This window comes from Puma concolor, chromosome C2 (assembly GCF_028749965.1).
Source record: "Puma concolor isolate L17-30 chromosome C2, mPumCon1.1.hap2, whole genome shotgun sequence".
NCBI classification, from domain to species: Eukaryota; Metazoa; Chordata; class Mammalia; order Carnivora; family Felidae; genus Puma; species Puma concolor.
The window spans coordinates 146,788,179-146,805,645 of record NC_141675.1 but is presented as its reverse complement, the minus strand read 5'-3'; the positions used below and the strand labels follow the sequence as shown (position 1 = coordinate 146,805,645).

The 17,467-nt window shown below is 45.3% G+C and overlaps 1 protein-coding gene across 10 annotated transcripts in view; it reads left to right on the top strand.

The window, feature by feature from the left end:
• Positions 1-17,467, top strand: part of TIAM1 (TIAM Rac1 associated GEF 1) — a 394,514-nt gene that overhangs the window by 196,702 nt on the left and 180,345 nt on the right. The window contains exon 1 of one of the 10 annotated variants that reach the window (XM_086675837.1): positions 2,836-3,328. The exons of the other annotated variants lie outside the window; for them this stretch is intronic. The gene's annotated coding sequence lies outside the window, so the exon portion shown is untranslated. Of the gene's footprint in view, positions 1-2,835; positions 3,329-17,467 lie in introns of those variants that run through there. 10 annotated transcript variants of the gene reach the window in all.

The window sequence follows — 17,467 nt, the reverse complement described above, 5'->3', positions numbered from 1 at the left end:
CCCCAACTTGTTTTCTGTACAAATGCTTCCTAATAAATAACTTAGACAGGAGTTCTAACTCTGGCTTCAGTAACTTGTTTAAAGCAACAGAGGTAGAAAGTGGGGAGCTAGCTAGCAATTGGAGCCCCAGTCACCTGACTCCAGGATCTGTGCTCTTAGCCAGAATGTTCCTGTGTGTTTCTGCAAGGCAGGACTGCGTGCCCTCCCTCTTCTGTACATTTGCCTCAGCGTGGATTAGAGGGGCTGCCTTGGGGTATTCCGTAATGACCTGCTTAATGAGTGACTGACTGTCTCGCTGTCCGCAGGCTGTTCCCCCAGTCAGCCCTACCTGAGTCCTGTCTCTGGGCATTTGTCCACTCACTTGCCCCCTAACATGGCCTTCTCTTAGCTCTCTTTCAGAGTCTACCCCAACCTCCTTCCTCCTTGCCGCCTCTCTGGTCTGGCCCAACCTGCTGTCATTTTCCCCTATCGGAATGAGTACTACTTGTATAGCAGTTTCCCCTTATCTGTGGTTTCACTTCCCCCTGGTCCATGGTCAGCCATCATCCACAATCAGGTGATCCTCCTTCTGACCTGCCGTCTGCAGGTCCCGTAGTAGGGGCGCCTCGGTGGCTTAGTCGGTTAGGCGTTTCCAAGTCTCGGTCTCAGCTCAGGTCTTCATCTCAGCGTCGTGAGTTCAAGTTCCGCACCAGGCTCCTTGCTGGATGTGAAGCCTACTTAAAAAAATAAAAGGTCAGCAGTAGCCTAACACTACGTCACTGTGTCTACATCACTCACCTCACTTCATCTCATCATGTGGGAATTTTATCATCTCCCATCAGCACAAGCAGAAGGCTGAGTATAGCACAGTAAGATATTTTGAGAGACCACATTCACATAACTTTGTAAATTACAGTATAGTTTTTAGTTGTTCTGTTTTCTTAATAGTTAACTGTTAATCTCTTACTATGCCTAATTTATAAATCAAGCTTTATCTTAGGTACATGTAGTTAGGAAAAGCCATTGTGTATATAGGCTTTGGTACCGTCTGCGGTTCAGACATCCACTGGGGGTCTCAGAATGTATCTTCTGCAGATGACGGGGGACTGCTGTGTATCTTCTCCCCCACCCCACCCCAGCATGATTGTAAATCCTGGAGAGCTACCATTGCGTGCCCTGAACCACAGGGTAAGTATTTGGCGACTTGACTCTTTGGGGATTAATCAGAACCTAGTCAGAGCTGTCCAAAGAAATGCCAAGGTTGTTTCTAGGTTCTGTGAAATAATGTGGTCAGAGAACAAAATTGAAAAAAAAAATAAGCAATGGACAAATCTAAAATTTGTTAGCCCATTTTTGTGTGAGCCCATGTGCACATTTTCACGCTGCAGCTGTCCAAGTTGAACCACAGAGTGGATGTCTCATCCCTTGGCTTCAAGCACAATGGCTAGCCATCCCCTACCACCGCTACCCCCCTCTGCCCCCCCCACCATGGGAATTTAAGGAGATTTATGTGATGAATAATGTGGATTTTCTTCCAGTTCTTGGGTTGTGGTTTGACAAACTTCATGCAAATCATGGGTGAAACATGTCAAGTGTCTCCCCTCACCCCACCCATTTGAAACATAACAAAGATGTCTTCCGGCGTCAATATATTACATTTTGCTGATGGCTGCCACCTGTCCACAGTGACCTCCCCTCCTTGGCTGACTCAGACACACTTTGTCTCCTCTTGGGTTTGCCTCCACCTTTATGTCCAGGAAAGAGGGTCAGTCCAGAACTGAAGATACAGAGGAAAAGAAGCTACATATATGTGTGTGTGCCTGGCATTCTGCTAAGTGTTCTCTATCAGAGTATATGACTGATCCCCATGACCATGCCGGCATGTGCTATTCTCTCCAAGTCCAGTCAGAACCCATGTGATCTCACTAAAACCACATATTGTGGTGACCCTGGATTTGAACTGTCTTTTGTTTGACTTCTAAACCCATGACTCTTTCATTCTAATTAGACACAGGTGTTTGGATGATGATTCTCATGATCCTATTAACTCTAGAATTCTGAGGCTCCTGGGTTCTTTTCTGACCTTTTCCTTTTCTACCGTAGCCAATTCCTCTTAGCACTTCGCTTCTTGTGATTTGCTAAAGTCAGGATTGCCTGAAATACCATGTTTAGGTGGGGCTTTTTGGGAGTGGGGTGTCCAATACTTGAAAAACTGTAATATTAGGGATCTGACTTTATTTTTAGATAGCCATCCACAGGTGAAACATAATCAAGACCATTCTTTGAACACCCTCAGGAAAGTTAAAAGTTCTTCCTTCTTTTTAAGAAGGAACCTCCCTACCTAGACTGAGGACTTTCTCATCACTGTCTTATCCTGCAGCACATCGAGCCTGAGATGTTGGTGCCTTGGGCCTGACGCAGCAGGACACCCTGGGTCGTTTGGCTCTTCTGTGCCTCTTGTGCCCACATTGCATAAACATTGGCATGGCAGGGACAGATGGCCACTCGGGAGGCTCCTTTGATGTCACATTTGGTTGCCTGGGTGGGGGGTAGGGGTGGCTGTATCCAGTCTCCACAGGAGGAGAAGCTGACTGGGAAATACCTACCTGAGAGTGGGTAAACAAAAGCTTAAGTCCAGAAAGCTAGGGACCCTGGTACGTCCACAGGCCGGGCACTAATGGAGTCAGGTTTACATAAGTGTGTTTAGCTTGGGAGGAAGCCAGTTGGCTCAGAGCAAATCCTTTTCTCTCCGCTCCTAATTGATGCTTTTGGAGTTCTGTTTTCTTATGAGACAATGTGAATGGTCTGGGGGTGGGGGTGGGGGTGGTGAGGAAAGTGATGGGATTGCAGATAATTACTTTCAGAGCTAGCAAGAGCATTCATTCCTGAGGGCTGGGTTAGCTTTGCTGGAGGCTCCGGTGAAAGTACCTGAAATCCCAGGAGAGTCGAGATAGAGCAGTGGGGGCCCTTCTCAGTGAGAATCAGCTGGTCAGGCAGCATCAGTCTGCGTAATGGGGACTGAAAGCTTCGGTGGAAATAGGAAGGATGGTAATGAAGAACCCCCAGACAGGGATTGCGTGAGGCAGCCCAATTGTGCCTGAAAGAAACATCCAGAGTTGACAGCATGCGACACTTGAGCGGGTTTTTGGTGGTTTTAGCTTTAGAGGGAACATCGGAGGTAATTACGGTCGCCTACATGCAAAGCAAGCATGGAGTTCAGTCACGGTGGAAAAGCCAAAAGCCACAAGGGTTGATTGAAAGCTTTTCCTACTCTAGCCTCCGGGTAATAATAACCGTTGCTCTTTATTTCTCTAATGCATTTACAGACGTCGCAACAAACCGAAGTAAGGTAATGTATTCAAGTTAACGCAGTGACGTCCAGTGTCTGGGCTTCATGTTGATTGGGAGGCGGGAAGGTAGTTCATTGATTTATTCATTTCTTCAAGTCACTCGTTGGGTGGCCCTGGGTATCATCCTTGGAGGTGTCCGTGGAGGGGTCAGTGACGTGTGACACACAGCTCACACTCCCGCAAGGAACTTACAGTGTAGAAGGGGAGAAATGATAACGCCGTGGGAAAGTTCATAGGGAGCCACCTGAGAGCCATCATCGAGAAGTTTGGTGTTTTGGAAGGGTCAGGACGTTAGCCATTCCACGGTAGAATGGTGGAACGATCGAGAAAGCTATTAATGATATTCCTGATTTCTGTTGCTTATTAAGAGCTCACTCTCTGCCTGGCACAGTTTTAAATGCTTAATGTGTATTAACCACGTTAATAACCCAATAACCCACTGAGCTATTAGCATCTCAGTTTCACAGCTGAAGAAACTGAGGCAGAGAGAGGTAAGAGATGATGCAGCCAGCGTATGGGCGGTCGGCCCTCCTGACTACCCCATGCCTCTGTGGCCCTTTCCATTTCCCATCTTCCTCTGTTGCTGGAACTGTCGGTGCACCCATAGTATTTCTTTCTTTTTAAGAAATCAGGGACAGACATCCCACGTGAGGGCTTAGTTTTTCTGTTCCACTTTCTTCTTTTAATCTGAAATTTAAACACTGTTTTTTATTTTAATTCCCTGCGTTGCATTAGTCTCATGTGAACAACACAGTGTGATTGGACAAATCCATACGTTATGCGGTGCTCTCCACGAGGTGGCTACCATCTGGCTGTTCCATTTTTTCCGCGTTTAGAGAAATCTAGTTTATGCGGGTGCCTGATGGGCCATTTAGTCATGAGTAACCAGCGGACTTTTTTTTTTTTTTTTTTTTTAGGTCCTTGGAGGGTGATTTTAATTATCATATAAATAGCATGAATATGAGTGTGGGAGTTTTATTACTCAGTTCCTTGGTGGTGGTTTGAAGGTTTTCTCTGGGTGGTTCCAGTGTCAGTGTTGACACTGCTGGAAGTTGTCTCTTGCGAGGGCACAGCACTTTTTCTGTTTCGGTGAAGGGCCATTTCTTTGGTTGTGGTTTTGTTTGTTTGTTTTTTTTTAATTAGGTGAGAGAGGTAAATGCAGTCATTTGTATTTAAAAAAAATGGTTATTATTTGCCAGTTAATGTTTATGGAAGAAAATGGAAGGCAGAGGAGAGTACCAGGGTAGAAGTCCAGTGACCTGAGTTTTTTTGGGTTTTTTTGATTTTTTGATGTGCCCTTCCTAACTCTTGGACATTAGGAGAGTCCGCTGTTGGGGCAGTGAATTATGTGGTCAGGGTCCTTGTGATGTACGGAAGTCTCTTCCTGTACGATAGAGCCTGGAATAAGGATATTATGTATCAAGACTCGACTTTTTAACCTGGTATTACTACATTATTTATTTAAATGTGTTGTTTTAGACCCAGATGCTGTGGCTGCGTTTTATATTTTTGGTGTTATACTTAAAACATTGTGTCACCCTCTGGTTGTGTTTTCTTTCTCTCTCTCTCCTTTGCACTCCAAGAATGGGTTTTCATGTAGGACGAAAATGGAAACTAAAGAAGAGACAAAATCTGGAAGTAATTTTCAGCAGTAGAGAAATTAAACAAAATGAGAAAACACACCATTTTGTTGCTAGCTGCGTAAAGGGAACATAGGAGTGTATGCTTGCTTTTTCCCAGCGGTGGCTACATTCTATGTGGATTACTTTTTCATTGGGACTGGAGAGTGAAAAGAACGCACAAAGCAGATCTGAATGTTAAATATTTCCATCTTGTCAAGAGCACATCAACTTGGCATTTAAACTCTGATTGCCTGCCTCTTATTTCTATAATTTGAAATCAGATGGCAATCCGGCAAGTGAGAACCTTGGTTCAGGTGACCCCTGTCTATTTATCCATCTGGCCTCCTCTCCAGTTCCCTTTTTAACTCACAAATGGGAGTGGGTGGGAATGCCCAGGAATACTTTGAATGTGGTAAATACAGGATGTGGGGAAATTCATCTGCGAAATGTCAGCCTTCAGGAGACATTTTGTAAATGTCTACGTTTACAAATGGAAAATGGAAGGCCTGCTAAAACGCCCTGTGATTTGAGTTTTTAAAGCTGGTGTGGCACAGTTGGGGATTCCCGATCCTGAGTAGTAAGGCGATGTGGGGTCTTGGGTAGTAGGAATGCATTTCGATTTCAGAAATGTTGAGAATGAATTTTGATTTAAGAAATCATTGAGAAAATGGTTCCTTCTGCTATCTGATATCTTATCTTAAAATATGTTCGAGTTCCTGGGCATCATATTTTATCACATTTCATCCTGAGAGATGCCTTGAGGAGTTTTGGCCTAATGGCCTGTGGTCTATGTTTTCATGTGATGGGCTGGCTCCCCTTTTCCATGACATGGATCTATCTGACTTGAGATCCCCACATTTCTTATGCCTTTTGTTTAATAATTATAATGGGATTTTGATGGAATTGGTTGAATGAATGCTTACGTTACTAATTAATTTCTATATCTGTGTCTAGGGACTTCTGTGAATTTTTGTTTTAAAATTTTTTAATATTTATTTTTGAGAGAGAGAGAGAGAGAGAGAGAGAGCGAGCGAGTTGGGGAGGGGCAGAGAGAGAGGGAGACACAGAATCTGAAGCAGGCTCCAGGCTCCAAGCTGTCAGCAGAGTCTGATGCCGGGCTTGAACTCATGAACCGCAAGATTATGACTTGAGCCGAAGTCAGATGCTTAACCGACTGAGCCACCCAGGCACCCCTATGAATTTTTGTCTTAAAATTTGTCATAATCTTGGTTGAATGTTGAAAACGCATTTACCAGCCAACAATTTGCTTAGCACCTGCCATGTGCTATGCCCAGTGAGAGGCTCATGGAACTCAGGCAGGGATATGGCCGATCTGGTGGGTCTCTCAACCGAAGTCACAGGCTAGTGGCACCAGTTGAGAAAAATGGACTGAGGGTAATGGAATTGACAGCAAAGTCCCACCGACAGATTTTTTAAATAGGGACAAAAGAAAACATTCAAAACGTTTTACATTTCAGAGTTCGTAAATCCATTTGAAGTGCTTGAGGAAAGCATAGCATGCAGAATGGATGCACGTATGTATAAAACTGAAACCAGACTTCTTTGATGATTTAATGTCTCAAAAAAGGTTCTTAGAAAGAGGGACTTTCCTCTTTCTAAGTATGGAGATGTTTTGTCTTCACCTCACTAGGGTTTTCCTTTCCATGTCTCTTGGTTATCTTTTTGCTTCCGAAAATGCTGGTAGAGACCTACAAGCATCTATCTGCACTGAAACCTACAGCACACAGTTGTCCATAGCAGCTGCATTCATAACTGCCCAAACTTGGAAGCAGTTTAGTAGGCGGAAGGCCCTTGAGCAGCTGAGTGGATAAGTAAGCCATGGTCATCTATACAACGGGATATTATTCACCGCTAAAAAGAATGAACTATCAAGCCATGAAAGCAGTGGAAGACCCCCAAGTGTAAGGGACAATCTAAAAAATATATAAGAGGACACTTGGATGGCTCAGTTGGTTAAGCATCCGACTCTTGATCTCGGCTCAGGTCATGATCTCACATCACGGTTCGTGGATGGAGCCCCATGTTGGGCTCTGCACCGACATCATGAAGTCTGCTTAAGATTCTCTCTCTCTCTCTCTCTCTCTCTCTCTCTCTCTCTCTGCCCCTCCCCCGTTCGCTCTCTCCCTGTCTCTCTCGCTTTCTCTCTCTCTCAAATAAACCAACTAAAAAAAAAGAAAAAGTACATACTGTCAGATTCAACACTGTGACATGCTGGAAAAGGCAGAACTATGGAGACAATAAAAGTCAGTAGTTGCCAGGAGCTTGGGGGACGGGAGGAAGGGGTAAACAGGCTGAGCGCAGGATTTTAAGGGCAGTGAAACAACTCTGTGTTGTCTTTATAATGGTGAATATAATGTCATCATACATTTGTTACAACCTGCAGAATGTACGATACCAAGTGTGACCCCTGACGTAAATGATGGATTTGGGTTGATCATGTAGCAGTATCGGTTCACTGAGGATAAGAGCTGTGCTACTCGGTGGGGGTTGTTGATAGTGGAGGCAGCTGTACGGGTGTAGGGGCAGGAGGCCCAGGAGAACCCTACATCCTGCTCACTTTTGCTACAAACCTGAAAGTACTCCATAAAATAAAATCTACCCAACGATAGCCACGTTGTATACCCAACATACAAGCCACGGTTGGGGAAACAGCTGTGAATTCTCTTCACGGTGCCCAGTAAAATGTCTCTTGATTTGTATTACTTCTCAAAGTCCTTTCTGGCCCCTCTGCTTGGGCAGCAGCTGGCGGACGGCACGGAGGGTTCCTTATCAAGCAGGAGACTCTGATGTTCAGAGAACTGGGGTATCATGAGAATGGAGATCTTGATCCCTGGCACCTTCAGGGCTGTGAAAGCATTGATTTCAAGTTTCTGTTTTTCCCTTCTGATCTTGTATCGTGCCATTGTTGGTATTAAGGATGCAGTTTTGATGAACTTACCCTTTGGTATGTTACAGGTTAGTGGGACTTTCCTGCAATGGGCATGGTGATGGAGGAGTTGACTTCGGTAGCATTTAAAAATACTATGGCCCGGAGACGGGAAACCGTCCACTCCTGCCTTGATCGTGTGACCTTTCCCTGGGGAGTTCTCTTGGAAGCTGTGTGTACGGGGCGCACGAACATGGGACTGAGCGATTACACAGATTTTTCTGAACGTTTTCATCAGCGTTTCTCCTTACAGGTGGTCTGTCACTTTTCTGAGGTCCTCATTCATGCCTTCAGCAAATAGTTATTGAGCATTTCACTTTATGCCAGGCCACTTCCAGGTTCCAGGGGCATAGTAGTGAACGAGACCTAGAAGAATGTGCATGCATGTAACTGGCATCCTGGAGGCAGAAGACAGACAATGAACAACTGGTTAGAACATGGAGTGTGTTGGGTTATCACCACAGTGGGGGGCCACGAAGCAAGGAAGGGGCTGGGAAGAGTCCAGGGAATTGAACTTTGGAATGGGGGAGGGGAAAGGCCCACTGCAGGGGTGACTTTGGAGCAAAGAGGTTTTTGCTTGTTTGTTTTTGTTTTTTTTTTTTGTTTTGTTTTGGTTAACAGACAGGGGTGATCTCTGTGGAGAGAAGCAGGGGGTCTGGTGTGCTGGAAAAGTAGCTTGGAGGCCACTGGGGCTTGGGTGAGAGAGCATTCTGGAGAAATGGGAGATGAGGCCAGGAGGGGCCAGGAGGACTGTTGGTGAGAAGGGAAGCCTTTGGAGGGTTCCAGTAGTTGCCATCAGACGTGATCAGATTTAGGTTTCAGGAGGGTCTCTCTGAGTGTGCTGTTGAGAGGTGAGGCAGCTTTCTCACTTTGACCCTCCGACCATTAATGACCCTTAAGTCTGAGCAGTGATGTTGGGTTCTTGCTCACACAGCCCCGATCACACTGGTGCTTTGGGGGCTTTATTAAGAAGTATTTTTTTTTCTACCTATGTGAGCACAAATCTCTTTCTTTCTTAAAAAAAAAATTAAAAAAAAATGTTTATTTATTTTGAGAGAGAGCGTGTGTGCAAGCAAGGGAGGGAGAGAGAGAGAGAGAGAGAATCAGAGAATCCCAAGCAGGCTCCGTGATGTCAGTGCAGAGCCTGACATGGGGCGCTAACTCATGAACCATGAGGTCATGACCTGAGCTGAAATCAAGAGTCGGATGGATGCTCAACCAACTGAGCTACCCAGGTACCCCACAAATCTCTTTCTTTATAGTTCTTAAGAGAAGGGACTTTCCTCATGCAAGTGTAGTTAGCCTATGCGTTCTGTAATGAGTCCAAAAATGCTCAAGAAATGCTTGAAAACAATTTAGGGTTCTCTGCAGCCCTGTGTTGTGTTCACCTTCAAAACAGAAAAATCCTCCTCCCTACATGTGGCTCTGTTTTGCCTCTGGGAGCCCCCTTCTTGCCTGTAGCCAGATTCCACTCTCTTTCCATGACACTCATCCTTCTTTGTTCGGGTTGCTCCTCAGGAGTCTCCATTCTGAGAAAAGTGAACATGTGTCAGGTGTGTAATTGTCTCACCTAAAAGTGAGCCACCCAAATCGTGGCCTGCACACAGCTGGCGGGCTCTCTGAGCCTCTCGGAAATCCAAACCCGAGTTTTTCTGGCGTTTGACCCTTGTCAGCCCGTTCTGAGTCGCATGCAGTTAAATTTGTCCACAGATGTTAGTTTACCAGTGTACTTTGAACAGAATAATAATAACTTTCGCATCTGGTCCCCTTTTCATCTAGGGATTTTAAAACCCCAAGTGCATATTAATTAAACCTCACATCACTGGAAGGTAGAGAAGGGGTTTAATCACCACTGGGAAGAACATAGAGGGACAGCCTGTGGGCCCAGCACTAACAGGCGTTTTGCATTTCACCAGTGCCTTTCATCTGGCTTCTTAAATACTTGGCAAGTATTACCTGGTGGGAAGTGCATTATTATACACATCTGCAGGGAGTGGGGACTCTCCCAGGATACGGGATACGGAGACTTGTCCTGGCTGTTTTCAGTATTGTCACTTCAGAGGACTTCTTCGTTTCTGGTTCATGGGTTGTTATGGCTTATTATGGATTACCTGGGGGCTCATGGTGTGGACAGAAGGCTAGTAGAGTTGACTGGTAAGGTTGTTTGCTTTTTTCCCTTTTTGGTTTGGTAAGCAGGTAGGTAGGGAGTTTCTTTTTAAATTTCAGCCATCTTCCAAGCTGGTAATGAGTCATTCTCATTTAGGGGACCGGGGACATCCCCTTCACCCTAACTCTCTCACTCCAGAAAGTCCCCCCGGTGAACTGGGACAGGCGGAAGGCAGGGGAGAGCCATGGCTTTTCCCAGAAGGAGCTGCTTGAGTCCATTTCTGGTAAATGAGGGCACTGATGTAAAAAATGGAACAAAACTAAAAACCAAAGGAGAAAGTGTTGTGGTCATGTCATTAGTAGGTAGAGAATTCACCTGCTAACCTGTGGGAGGGAGTCAAGGGTGTGGCTCCAGCTGAGGTCAGAGTGTTTATATGCAGAGCCACAGGGCTTCGCCACTGAGGGCTGGGTCAGTCTTCAGGGGGTCGCCTCACGGCAGGCCTTAGCAGAACACGGGAATGGTGCAGGATATACCGTTGGCTTGTGAAAGAATGGGTTATTTTGATCAGCAAAATTTTTTTAATGCTTGTTTATTTTTGAGAAAGAGAGGGGGAGAGAATGCAAGTGGGGGAGGGTCAGAGAGAGAGGGGGACCTGGGATCCGAAGTGGGGTCTGCACTGACAGCAGAGAGCCCAATGTGGGGCTCAAACTCAGGAACCATGAGATCATGACCTGAGCCAAAGTCGGATGCTTAACCGACTGAGCCACCCAGGTGCCCCAATGTCTTCTTTTGATTTTAAATAGAGTCCTTATATCTGTTTTTTAAAAATTCCCTCATGCCAGGGACACCTGGGTGGCTCAGTCGGTACGTGTCCCACTTTGACTTAGGCTCAGATCATGATCTCATGGTTCCTGAGTTTGAGCCCCATTATTGGGCTCTGTGCTGACAGCGTGGAGCCTGCTTGGGATTCTCTCTTCCTCTCTCTCTGCCCCTCTCCAGCTTGCTCGCTCGCTCTCTCTCTCAAAATAAACATAAACTTAAAAAAAAATCCCCAATGCCACTGTAAAGCATGCTATTGATTTTATAATAAAATATTGCCTTTATTTAGAATTGCATGTGGAAATAACGTAATGGAAAAATGTTGACAGACACAAGTTCTTTGAATGTTCCCTCTATATGATGTCCCAAACCCCTTGATTCCTGGTCTCTCTTTGTGACTTAAATGTAGAAAGATTACCCATATGTCTGCAGATAAGAGATATTAAACATCTATATATCATTTTAGACAAAGGCCCTCTGAGTAAATTCTAAAGGCACACCCCGTAAGAATGTTTCCTTCCAGGATTCTTATTTAATAGTATTGAACTGTAAAAAATACTTTGGGTCTTTAATTTGACAGTGTTGATGTGTTTTTTGTTTACTGGGGTGGAAATACAGTGGAAAGATGATCTGTTCTTAATATATGGTTGTGGGTTAGGTATTCTCCATTGCCTTGTATTGTGGGAGCTCCAGTTGGCCGGGATGTTACTGGCATGGTCCTTAAATAGATAAATAATTGGATCAAAGAAATGACTTGGAAATGTACTTCGTTGTTTAGAAGCCAAAATAAACCAAAATCTTTGTCTTCAGCATGAGCGTCACACTTTCAAGTTGAATAGTTAATCCCTTTGCTCATGGCAATGCCAGGGGCCCTGTGGATGGAATCCCAGAATTCTGAGGTAACTTTGATGCCTTCTGAAAGTAGAGACAGAAAAGAAGGCTAAAAGCTGCACCCTGAGAATGAAACATAACTCTACTGTTTACTAGCTGTGTGACCTTGAGTAAGTCACTTAAACTCTCTGTTCTTTGGAGTCTTCATTTATAAGTTGGGGGTAAGTCCTTTTCTTCTAGAACAGTTAGAAAGATTAATGCCCTTCTTTAGTGTCTGATTTCTAGTATGTCCCCCAAAAGTGTCAACCTGTGTTGTTACTGTCCTTGTTGACATTGTGGTCATCTTCTCTCTGCCCTTAGGCTGGAGTCAGTATTGGGAGTTTTTAAGAGATTTCCTATGTCTTCTCTACTAAGCCATTGTAAGATTGTTGTTTTGCAGCCCTCCCGGGAGCTTCCCAGGTAGGATATGAAACCGGCGCCATACTCAGAAGGCAGGGAGAGACTGAAGAAAGGCAGGCACACTCCAGGCTGGTAGGTTTAATAAGCAAGGGAACTTACATAGGAGGCTTGTCTTAGGGGGCAGACGAATGGATCCCTGCACTCGCCCACCAAGTCTTAAAAGTTGGTGAAAAGCCCTCCCTGGATTCAGTCACCTATACCACACAAGTGTTCTCAACACCACATCACCATCTCAAGGCCGTATCCTTGGAGCAGCCTCTGGGAGCCGGAAAGGCAAGGGGAACCCACATTCCTAGAACAGGAGAGGGTGCGAGGAGCCTCCGAGTGCCGAGTTCAGCTCACAGGTCAGCGCAGAGCCTGACTCAGGGATTGAGCTCACGATCTGGGAGATCTGACGTGAGCCGAAACCAAGAGTCGGATGCTTTGCTGACTGAGCCACTCAGACGCCCCTGCAGTCATGTCTTTTTGAAGAGGTTCCCCAACGAGGGTTTAACCATTTCTGAATCCAGGTCCCTCAGTTTCCTGCCTCTGGAGCCTGGAGTCTCATCTCCATTATCCACAGCGTGTGGGCATCATGAGATTTGAGATGATTGCTAGCTAGGCTTCTCTTTTCCGCTTCCTCTCCTGATGTGTCTACAGCACTAGTTTTTAATGGCTTCTCTCTGAGTTTTCTGTTCTTTCTTGACTTTGGCTGTGAAGGCCCAAAGTGTACATAGTCCTATACCATGGACTTCACCTGCAAACTCCCAATTCCCTGAAGAGAAATGTGGCTCACTCCCCATGGCTGAGGGAGTCATGCCTGACCTACGTGGGAGAGCCATGAAACTCGCTCTAATTATCCGTGGCCGCTTATCACTCTTAAGGAAATAGAAATGGAGACACATATGTTGCATGAGCAAGTTACGGACCATTGAACAATAACTCAGTTCAGTGGATGTTCTAGCGACCGTGCTAGCGGATGGATATTCGCAGTGGAGATTCGTAGGTCGCAGCTCCTATCTTGCGGTGCGGCAGAGGTGACAGAAAGTCCGTGCCTGGTGACAGAGCGCCAGGCAGTGACCACCAGAGCACTACATAGGAGAGGGGAGGGGGTTGAGGCTAAGAGTGGGGATTCGGAAGCCATATGGCCTGGGTGTGAAACCAGCCTTGTCACTGATGACTGGGGACTTGTGGACAAGTGACTGTCGTTTTGGGGGCTTCCGTTCCTTCTCCTGTGAGATGGGGGGATGGTGCCCACCTCATGAGCTCTCACAAGGAGTAAACACGTGAGCCTTTGTGAGGACGGAGGGGAGTGATCAGCGCACGCGCACACCCTCAGTAAGTGGGAGCTGGACCCATCCTCTGCATCATGACCAGGCAGAGGGATCGCAGTGAGGGGTGGGCTGTGGTGGGGGAGGGGAGGAAGCAGCAAGGAAGCCTCAACTTCAGGCTACAGACTCAACTCCAGAGCAATTTTTTTTAAGGTTGTTTTTAAATGTTTATTTATTTTGAGAGAGAGCACGAGCAGGGGAGGGGCAGAGAGAGAGGGAGACCCAGAATCCGAAGCAGGCTGCAGGCTCTGAGTTGTCAGCACAGAGCCCGACGTGGGGCTGGAACTCACGAACTGTGAGATCGTGACCTGAGCCGAAGTCCGATGCTTCACCGACTGAGCCAACCAGCCACCAGTCGCCCTTTTTCTCTAGTATTTTTAAATGATCATGCATCATTCATTGCAGAGAGATGAGACTATATAGATAAGCAAAAAGAAGGCAGTCAGAACTCCCCTTTGGCCTGCTTCACCGCTGTTAACATTTACCCTATTTCCTGCTAGACTTCTTTTCTCCTCCTCCGCGGAGTCCGTTTCTGAAGGATGTCAGGGAGGGTTAATGTTTTCCTACACTTAGTTCCACCAGTTTGGTTTCTTATGTGTTATGTAAGGAGCAAGTTTTACTTGCTCTGAAAGTTCTGTCCCGAAATACTGGAAAAAACGCAGAAGGGCATGGCGATAACACACGCTAAGAGGGCAGTGTCTAGACTGAGCTCTAATGACATGGGGAAGCCTGCGGTCTTAGGAGGGGGTGCAGGCCAGTGAACCTGTGTGGAGCGTTTGCTCTGGCCTATCCCTGCACTGAGCACTTCAGGGAGGTCGCTTCCTGTATCCCCAGGGTGACCCTCTGAGGTCATTGCTCCTCTTTTCCAACCCTGTAGCTAAAGAGGCTCTAAGAGGTTGGAGGACATGCCCACCATCGCAGGCCCCTCGATGCAGAGCTGAGATTGTCCCGTGAGCCTGATACCATCTCACCCGTGTGCCGTTTCCTGCTCGCACCTGCCTCAGGGCCCACTGACTCCACCGCCTTTGCTCAAAACCACCTTTTTTTTTTTTTTTTTCCATGTCGTGGATGTTTTTCTTGGCTGATTATTTTTGGAAATATAAAGTGAATAAAACTGAGCTGCTCTTTTTGGGTGTGTGGTAGGAGAGATGTAACAAAAAATTTACCGCTTTAAACGTTTTTAAGTGCAAAGTCCGGCAGAGTTAATTGAGTACATTTATGATGTTGTACAACCGTGACCACTATCTGTTTCCAGAACTTTTTCAACCTCAAAGACAGAAACCCTGTACCTATTAAACAGTAACAGCCTCCCCACCCCCACCCATAATGTCTATTCTACATTCTGTCTCTATGAATTTGTCTATTCCACGTAGGCAATTTCTCATATAAGTGGAATCATTCAATGTTTGTCTTTTTCTGATTAGTTTCTTTCACTTAGCGTAGTGTTTTCAAGATTCATTCAAGTTGTAGTATGTATCAGGAATTCATTCCTGTGTGTGTGTGTGTGTGTGTGTGTGTGACTAATACCTTATTATATATACATACTACATCTTGTTTATCCAGACATCCATCAGTGGGCATTTATGTTCCCACCTTTTGGCTTTTATGGATAGTGCTGTTATGAACATTGGTCATTCAACTCAACCAACACTACAAAAAAACAAGCCAATTAAAAAAAAATGGGCAAATAGACCTTTCTCTAAAAAAGATATACAAATGGCCAATAAGCACATAAAAAGATGTGCACCATCATTAGTCATTAAGAAAATGCAAATCAAAACTATAAGGGGAAACCATTTCACATCCAGTAGAATAGCTATAGTTACAACAAAGGAAAACCACAAATGTTGGTGAGCATGTGAAGAAATTGGAAACCCTCGTACATTGCCGTTGGGAATGCCAAATTGTGGCAGTTGCTCTGGAAAACAGTTTGGTGGTTCCTTAGAATGTTAAACATGAAATTACCATTTGACACAGCAATTCCACTCCTAGGTATATTGTCCAGAAGATGTGCAAACAGGGATTCAAAAAGATACTTTGAAGTTGTATTATTATTGTCTATCAATCCTTTTTTAAAAAAATCTTTTTAATATTTATTTTTGAGAGAGAGAGAGAGAGCATGAGCGTGGGAGGGGCAGAAAGAGAGGGAGACACAGAATCCGAAACAGGCTCCAGGCTCCGAGGTGTCAGCACACAGCCTGACGTGAGGCTCGAACCCATGAGCCATGAATCGTGACCTGATTCTTAGTCAGATGCTTAACTGACTGAGCCACCCAGGCGCCCCAATTCATCCTTCTTAAAGATGATATACTTATGTGGCATTTAGCATGTGGAGCCATGGAAATTAGCGCTGTAGAAAAGAAAAAAAAAAAGCCCATCCATGTTATCACTGACGTTAATGACACAAAGCCACTTGAGAAACACCAAGCTTGGTTCAAACCCTGGAAGCCACCTTGTCATGTCAAGACACACAGGAAACATTCTGCACATGACATGAGGCTGAATCAGATTTTTTTCTTTCTAGTAACATTACCAGGATAATGACAAGTAGATGTATATGTACGGAATTCTTTTCTCCTAGCCTCACATCCCAAAAGATTTATTTCCTAAGTCTTAAATTTTTGTTGGATGTACCATGACAAAATTGGCATGTGTTGTTCAATCAGACCTGGAAATGGAAAATCTAAGTAGGAACCAGAACCTTGGCTTTGGGTTCTTGGATAGTTATTCTATCTCTGGCAGTGTGGAGTCTGTAGAGCAGCTAGTAAGCCATTGATAATTCAACTTTATTAGCCTTAGGGGGTGTATCAAAATAGTCACACCTGAATGTTTGTTGTTCTAAAAATTCACTTTGGAGGGTAGAATGAAGTCCTCTTTCTGCAGAGACCTGGAAACTCTAGCTGCCCGAATGTTAAACTGCCCTCTGCAAAATTCGTGTTAGTTCTGTCACTGGGCAGTAATGGAGCGGAAGGTATCTTCTTCCTGAAATTCTCTCTTGAGCTGGGCCGGTGGTTATAGGCTTTGGTTTCCAGAGACTTCTCCGCTGGGTGGCAGCTGTGTCACAACGGGGCTAGGCAGTTGTCTGATCAAGTAGGCACAGGTCATCTAAAATTGGAAAGTAACAGCCGAGTCAAGCGCACAATTGGATGTGTTCAACCCACCTAAAACCCCGAATGTGGAGAAGACCGAGCTGGGTGGGATTGGAGAGGCTCTTATCCCTGTGCAAGTTCTGGACCAGCTGGATGTCCAGATGGAGGAGTCATCGGATGGAGATCAAATGATCCCCTTGGTTACTATTAGATGTGGGATCAGAGGTTGTGATGTAGAGGTACAGCGACAGTAAGATTCAGGAACAGAGTTAGATGCAGGGCAAGCACTGGACAAAAGTAGGCATCCTCCCATGAGGCAAGCCCTCTAGAGTTACCCGCTCTGTAATCTAGAGCAGGCCAGACCTTGGGTTCTTTGTGGGCCTGGGAGATCCCAAAGAGGGGAAGTGGAGGCTTGAGCTAGGCATGCGTGTGGGTCATTTGTCCAAACTGGGTGAGTGACTCTGCCTCCCCGAAGCAGCAGTCCAAAGTCCGAGAAGTCAGGACGTTTCTATAGGAGAAGACATTTCCTACGAGAGGAAACCCCAGGACATGGCACACATATTCCATCACATTGAATGCTATCTTAGTCCTGAGACACAATTATTTTTTATCAACTTTGATCTGATAAGAAGACTTGATTAATATTCAGTGAGAGGGCTGATTGTGCCAACTGCAGGGTAAGAAGAAGGCCATATTAAAAAAATTAAAAAAAAATTTTAATGTTTTTATTTTTTTATTTTTTTAATGTTAATTTATTTTTGAGAGACAGAGAGAGAAGAGAGAGAGAGAGAGAGAGAGAGAGAGAGAGAGAGAGAGACAGGGCATGAGCTGGGGAAGGGAAGAGAGAGAGGGAGACACAGAATCTGAAGCAGGCTCCAGGCTCTAGGCTGTCAGCACAGAGCCCAATGCGAGGTTTGAACCCATGAATGGTGAGATCATGACCTGAACCAAAGT